We start from the raw sequence: 6,519 nt of genomic DNA on the forward strand, positions 1-6,519 counted from the left end.
AACTGACAGCCGTTGAAAAACTGCCCTTTAATTTACAGCAGGGCGATAAAACAAATATCTAATGTGACGTACTTACAGATGATCCAGAGTCGATTCAGTATATGTGTGCCAATCCACAAGTAGAAAGCGCCTAAGTATCACAATATTAAGTTGGTTAGTTTGATGCTCGCCTGGAGCATATCATTAGCTTCCCCTGAGGGCGAAATGCACAGCGTAGCCGTTGCTAGGGAACGGCCTTTTCTGTCGTTTTTTGTTTTCTCTGCGTCAATGTGAATGTTGATAACTACAGTTCTGCTCGTTCCACTCAAGACAGATGGCGACGGAAAACAATGGTGTAAGGCACCATGTTTAAGCTGTGGTTCCCGAAAGTGAGGGTGGGGTGCAACCTCACATCTGACAACGCGTTTTAAATACTCTAAAACCAACGTATGTCCTTCACACAAGAAAAAAAACACGCTAATTTCGCAGTCAGGCTCTGGAGATATACCTAGAAACGACGGTGGATGAGATTTTGCGCCCACGCGTCAGATTGGCCGAGCGGTCTAAGGCGCCAGATTTAAGCTCTGGTTCCCGAATGGGAGCGTGGGTTCGAACCCCACATCTGACAATGCATTTTAAATACTCCAAAACTGCCAATTTCGTACATGCGGGAAAACTAGTAAATTACGCGGGAACAGGTTCCACAGATACTACTAGAGACGGCAGTGACTATGGTGCTTGCCTTGCAAGTCTGATTGTCTGGCGGTCAGAAAGAATGGAAAGCTGTTAGGAGACATGGCTTTCAGCCACGAGGCCTGGATTCGATTTCCGGTAGCCGAACATACTTTTGGTTGCTGAGTCTTGGCTATTCTCACGGCATTTACGATTTCTTTGTGTTGTGGTTTTTGGGGTCCAAGCATCAGGCAAGCAAACGTGAACGAAACCAGATATGTGTGTAAATGAGTGTCAGGGCAGTAATAAAGGTGGATGAGACGGTGGCTAGGGTACTGGACTGCAGACGTGCCACATTGCGTAGCTCGATAACTCAGTAGGTTTGAGCGTGTATTCGACCGCACCAAGTGCCATTTCGTTTTCTCCCCTAAAAGACAATGCTTCCTCCAGCGAGCACTGCCAGGTAAATAAAAAGCGATCTTCACAAGAAGTAAGATGTCTGCACGTTTCGCGATACCGTCGCCACCGGCCAAACCACGCTGAGTGCAGCGGTTCTCGTCTGTTCATCGGCGTTAAGAAACGCTGGCCGTGGTTAGTACTTGGATGCGTGTCCGGCTGGGAACTCGACGTGCTGTTGGCATCTTACATTTTGCCTTTTTACTTCGGTTTCGTTGTTGCTCAGCGATAATGACGCGGTCTAGCACGCTGAAGCCACTCTTGCCTTTCGGTACACTAAGGGGCGAATCTGTGGCCACAATAAAATGAAAGGTTCTGTCGTGTGTTTGTCGTTTTTTTGGTCTCTCCCAGTCGTTTCTCGCGCCTGCCCTCTACATATATGCCCATTTCCAAGCGTCAGCTTTCGCGTCAGCCGAGCAAAGTCGAGACAAGTCGACACATGGAGACACACGATGCTGAGAAACGAAACCCGCAGACTAGCGCCCTGGCAGCACGGACTGAGACGAGGGGCGAAGGAAAACTATTCGTACCGCGACAGTTCACAGTTTCGAAGATCGCATTTCGTTACGTGGAATACCCGCAGAAGAAAAAGGTACGTTTTGTGCGGTGGCCGGGAATCGAACCCGGATCAACTGCTTGGGAAGCAACCATGCTGACCGTTACACCACGACCGCGTTGTGCTGCGTCCCACCCACGCCCTGATGTGTCGGCTACCCTCCTGCCATCAGAGGCCGAAGGCAATGCCGCTGTAGGCGCTCAAAGCCAGGGCGCAAGTGAGCACATCTGAACGCAGTGCGTAGGTGCTGCTAGGGCGATGTAGCGTAACTAGAAGCAGAACTGACAGCCGTTGAAAAACTGCCCTTTAATTTACAGCAGGGCGATAAAACAAATATCTAATGTGACGTACTTACAGATGATCCAGAGTCGATTCAGTATATGTGTGCCAATCCACAAGTAGAAAGCGCCTAAGTATCACAATATTAAGTTGGTTAGTTTGATGCTCGCCTGGAGCATATCATTAGCTTCCCCTGAGGGCGAAATGCACAGCGTAGCCGTTGCTAGGGAACGGCCTTTTCTGTCGTTTTTTGTTTTCTCTGCGTCAATGTGAATGTTGATAACTACAGTTCTGCTCGTTCCACTCAAGACAGATGGCGACGGAAAACAATGGTGTAAGGCACCATGTTTAAGCTGTGGTTCCCGAAAGTGAGGGTGGGGGTGCAACCTCACATCTGACAACGCGTTTTAAATACTCTAAAACCAACGTATGTCCTTCACACAAGAAAAAAACACGCTAATTTCGCAGTCAGGCTCTGGAGATATACCTAGAAACGACGGTGGATGAGATTTTGCGCCCACGCGTCAGATTGGCCGAGCGGTCTAAGGCGCCAGATTTAAGCTCTGGTTCCCGAATGGGAGCGTGGGTTCGAACCCCACATCTGACAATGCATTTTAAATACTCCAAAACTGCCAATTTCGTACATGCGGGGAAAACTAGTAAATTACGCGGGAACAGGTTCCACAGATACTACTAGAGACGGCAGTGACTATGGTGCTTGCCTTGCAAGTCTGATTGTCTGGCGGTCAGAAAGAATGGAAAGCTGTTAGGAGACATGGCTTTCAGCCACGAGGCCTGGATTCGATTTCCGGTAGCCGAACATACTTTTGGTTGCTGAGTCTTGGCTATTCTCACGGCATTTACGATTTCTTTGTGTTGTGGTTTTTGGGGTCCAAGCATCAGGCAAGCAAACGTGAACGAAACCAGATATGTGTGTAAATGAGTGTCAGGGCAGTAATAAAGGTGGATGAGACGGTGGCTAGGGTACTGGACTGCAGACGTGCCACATTGCGTAGCTCGATAACTCAGTAGGTTTGAGCGTGTATTCGACCCGCACCAAGTGCCATTTCGTTTTCTCCCCTAAAAGACAATGCTTCCTCCAGCGAGCACTGCCAGGTAAATAAAAAGCGATCTTCACAAGAAGTAAGATGTCTGCACGTTTCGCGATACCGTCGCCACCGGCCAAACCACGCTGAGTGCAGCGGTTCTCGTCTGTTCATCGGCGTTAAGAAACGCTGGCCGTGGTTAGTACTTGGATGCGTGTCCGGCTGGGAACTCGACGTGCTGTTGGCATCTTACATTTTGCCTTTTTACTTCGGTTTCGTTGTTGCTCAGCGATAATGGACGCGGTCTAGCACGCTGAAGCCACTCTTGCCTTTCGGTACACTAAGGGGCGAATCTGTGGCCACAATAAAATGAAAGGTTCTGTCGTGTGTTTGTCGTTTTTTGGTCTCTCCCAGTCGTTTCTCGCGCCTGCCCTCTACATATATGCCCATTTCCAAGCGTCAGCTTTCGCGTCAGCCGAGCAAAGTCGAGACAAGTCGACACATGGAGACACACGATGCTGAGAAACGAAACCCGCAGACTAGCGCCCTGGCAGCACGGACTGAGACGAGGGGCGAAGGAAAACTATTCGTACCGCGACAGTTCACAGTTTCGAAGATCGCATTTCGTTACGTGGAATACCCGCAGAAGAAAAAGGTACGTTTTGTGCGGTGGCCGGGAATCGAACCCGGATCAACTGCTTGGGAAGCAACCATGCTGACCGTTACACCACGACCGCGTTGTGCTGCGTCCCACCCACGCCCTGATGTGTCGGCTACCCTCCTGCCATCAGAGGCCGAAGGCAATGCCGCTGTAGGCGCTCAAAGCCAGGGCGCAAGTGAGCACATCTGAACGCAGTGCGTAGGTGCTGCTAGGGCGATGTAGCGTAACTAGAAGCAGAACTGACAGCCGTTGAAAAACTGCCCTTTAATTTACAGCAGGGCGATAAAACAAATATCTAATGTGACGTACTTACAGATGATCCAGAGTCGATTCAGTATATGTGTGCCAATCCACAAGTAGAAAGCGCCTAAGTATCACAATATTAAGTTGGTTAGTTTGATGCTCGCCTGGAGCATATCATTAGCTTCCCCTGAGGGCGAAATGCACAGCGTAGCCGTTGCTAGGGAACGGCCTTTTCTGTCGTTTTTTGTTTTCTCTGCGTCAATGTGAATGTTGATAACTACAGTTCTGCTCGTTCCACTCAAGACAGATGGCGACGGAAAACAATGGTGTAAGGCACCATGTTTAAGCTGTGGTTCCCGAAAGTGAGGGTGGGGTGCAACCTCACATCTGACAACGCGTTTTAAATACTCTAAAACCAACGTATGTCCTTCACACAAGAAAAAAACACGCTAATTTCGCAGTCAGGCTCTGGAGATATACCTAGAAACGACGGTGGATGAGATTTTGCGCCCACGCGTCAGATTGGCCGAGCGGTCTAAGGCGCCAGATTTAAGCTCTGGTTCCCGAATGGGAGCGTGGGTTCGAACCCCACATCTGACAATGCATTTTAAATACTCCAAAACTGCCAATTTCGTACATGCGGGAAAACTAGTAAATTACGCGGGAACAGGTTCCACAGATACTACTAGAGACGGCAGTGACTATGGTGCTTGCCTTGCAAGTCTGATTGTCTGGCGGTCAGAAAGAATGGAAAGCTGTTAGGAGACATGGCTTTCAGCCACGAGGCCTGGATTCGATTTCCGGTAGCCGAACATACTTTTGGTTGCTGAGTCTTGGCTATTCTCACGGCATTTACGATTTCTTTGTGTTGTGGTTTTTGGGGTCCAAGCATCAGGCAAGCAAACGTGAACGAAACCAGATATGTGTGTAAATGAGTGTCAGGGCAGTAATAAAGGTGGATGAGACGGTGGCTAGGGTACTGGACTGCAGACGTGCCACATTGCGTAGCTCGATAACTCAGTAGGTTTGAGCGTGTATTCGACCGCACCAAGTGCCCATTTCGTTTTCTCCCCTAAAAGACAATGCTTCCTCCAGCGAGCACTGCCAGGTAAATAAAAAGCGATCTTCACAAGAAGTAAGATGTCTGCACGTTTCGCGATACCGTCGCCACCGGCCAAACCACGCTGAGTGCAGCGGTTCTCGTCTGTTCATCGGCGTTAAGAAACGCTGGCCGTGGTTAGTACTTGGATGCGTGTCCGGCTGGGAACTCGACGTGCTGTTGGCATCTTACATTTTGCCTTTTTACTTCGGTTTCGTTGTTGCTCAGCGATAATGACGCGGTCTAGCACGCTGAAGCCACTCTTGCCTTTCGGTACACTAAGGGGCGAATCTGTGGCCACAATAAAATGAAAGGTTCTGTCGTGTGTTTGTCGTTTTTTTGGTCTCTCCCAGTCGTTTCTCGCGCCTGCCCTCTACATATATGCCCATTTCCAAGCGTCAGCTTTCGCGTCAGCCGAGCAAAGTCGAGACAAGTCGACACATGGAGACACACGATGCTGAGAAACGAAACCCGCAGACTAGCGCCCTGGCAGCACGGACTGAGACGAGGGGCGAAGGAAAACTATTCGTACCGCGACAGTTCACAGTTTCGAAGATCGCATTTCGTTACGTGGAATACCCGCAGAAGAAAAAGGTACGTTTTGTGCGGTGGCCGGGAATCGAACCCGGATCAACTGCTTGGGAAGCAACCATGCTGACCGTTACACCACGACCGCGTTGTGCTGCGTCCCACCCACGCCCTGATGTGTCGGCTACCCTCCTGCCATCAGAGGCCGAAGGCAATGCCGCTGTAGGCGCTCAAAGCCAGGGCGCAAGTGAGCACATCTGAACGCAGTGCGTAGGTGCTGCTAGGGCGATGTAGCGTAACTAGAAGCAGAACTGACAGCCGTTGAAAAACTGCCCTTTAATTTACAGCAGGGCGATAAAACAAATATCTAATGTGACGTACTTACAGATGATCCAGAGTCGATTCAGTATATGTGTGCCAATCCACAAGTAGAAAGCGCCTAAGTATCACAATATTAAGTTGGTTAGTTTGATGCTCGCCTGGAGCATATCATTAGCTTCCCCTGAGGGCGAAATGCACAGCGTAGCCGTTGCTAGGGAACGGCCTTTTCTGTCGTTTTTTGTTTTCTCTGCGTCAATGTGAATGTTGATAACTACAGTTCTGCTCGTTCCACTCAAGACAGATGGCGACGGAAAACAATGGTGTAAGGCACCATGTTTAAGCTGTGGTTCCCGAAAGTGAGGGTGGGGTGCAACCTCACATCTGACAACGCGTTTTAAATACTCTAAAACCAACGTATGTCCTTCACACAAGAAAAAAACACGCTAATTTCGCAGTCAGGCTCTGGAGATATACCTAGAAACGACGGTGGATGAGATTTTGCGCCCACGCGTCAGATTGGCCGAGCGGTCTAAGGCGCCAGATTTAAGCTCTGGTTCCCGAATGGGAGCGTGGGTTCGAACCCCACATCTGACAATGCATTTTAAATACTCCAAAACTGCCAATTTCGTACATGCGGGAAAACTAGTAAATTACGCGGGAACAGGTTCCACAGATACTA

General features: G+C 49.4%; 7 non-coding genes across 7 annotated transcripts; 4 read left to right on the forward strand and 3 right to left on the reverse strand.

The window, feature by feature from the left end:
• Nucleotides 1–523: 523 nt before the first annotated feature.
• Trnal-uaa (transfer RNA leucine (anticodon UAA)) lies at nt 524–607 on the forward strand. The gene has a single exon. It is a non-coding gene; the product is annotated as a tRNA-Leu (tRNA).
• Nucleotides 608–1,709: 1,102 nt separating this feature from the next.
• Nucleotides 1,710–1,781, reverse strand: Trnag-ccc (transfer RNA glycine (anticodon CCC)). The gene has a single exon. It is a non-coding gene; the product is annotated as a tRNA-Gly (tRNA).
• Nucleotides 1,782–2,465: 684 nt separating this feature from the next.
• On the forward strand, nt 2,466–2,549 carry Trnal-uaa (transfer RNA leucine (anticodon UAA)). Its single transcript has one exon. It is a non-coding gene; the product is annotated as a tRNA-Leu (tRNA).
• Nucleotides 2,550–3,653: 1,104 nt separating this feature from the next.
• On the reverse strand, nt 3,654–3,725 carry Trnag-ccc (transfer RNA glycine (anticodon CCC)). Its single transcript has one exon. It is a non-coding gene; the product is annotated as a tRNA-Gly (tRNA).
• Nucleotides 3,726–4,408: 683 nt separating this feature from the next.
• Nucleotides 4,409–4,492, forward strand: Trnal-uaa (transfer RNA leucine (anticodon UAA)). Its single transcript has one exon. It is a non-coding gene; the product is annotated as a tRNA-Leu (tRNA).
• Nucleotides 4,493–5,595: 1,103 nt separating this feature from the next.
• Trnag-ccc (transfer RNA glycine (anticodon CCC)) lies at nt 5,596–5,667 on the reverse strand. Its single transcript has one exon. It is a non-coding gene; the product is annotated as a tRNA-Gly (tRNA).
• A 683-nt stretch (nt 5,668–6,350) lies between these two features.
• Nucleotides 6,351–6,434, forward strand: Trnal-uaa (transfer RNA leucine (anticodon UAA)). The gene has a single exon. It is a non-coding gene; the product is annotated as a tRNA-Leu (tRNA).
• Nucleotides 6,435–6,519: the final 85 nt, after the last annotated feature.

The sequence above is a fragment of the Schistocerca serialis genome, unplaced genomic scaffold (genome assembly GCF_023864345.2).
Source record: "Schistocerca serialis cubense isolate TAMUIC-IGC-003099 unplaced genomic scaffold, iqSchSeri2.2 HiC_scaffold_389, whole genome shotgun sequence".
Taxonomy (NCBI): Eukaryota; Metazoa; Arthropoda; class Insecta; order Orthoptera; family Acrididae; genus Schistocerca; species Schistocerca serialis.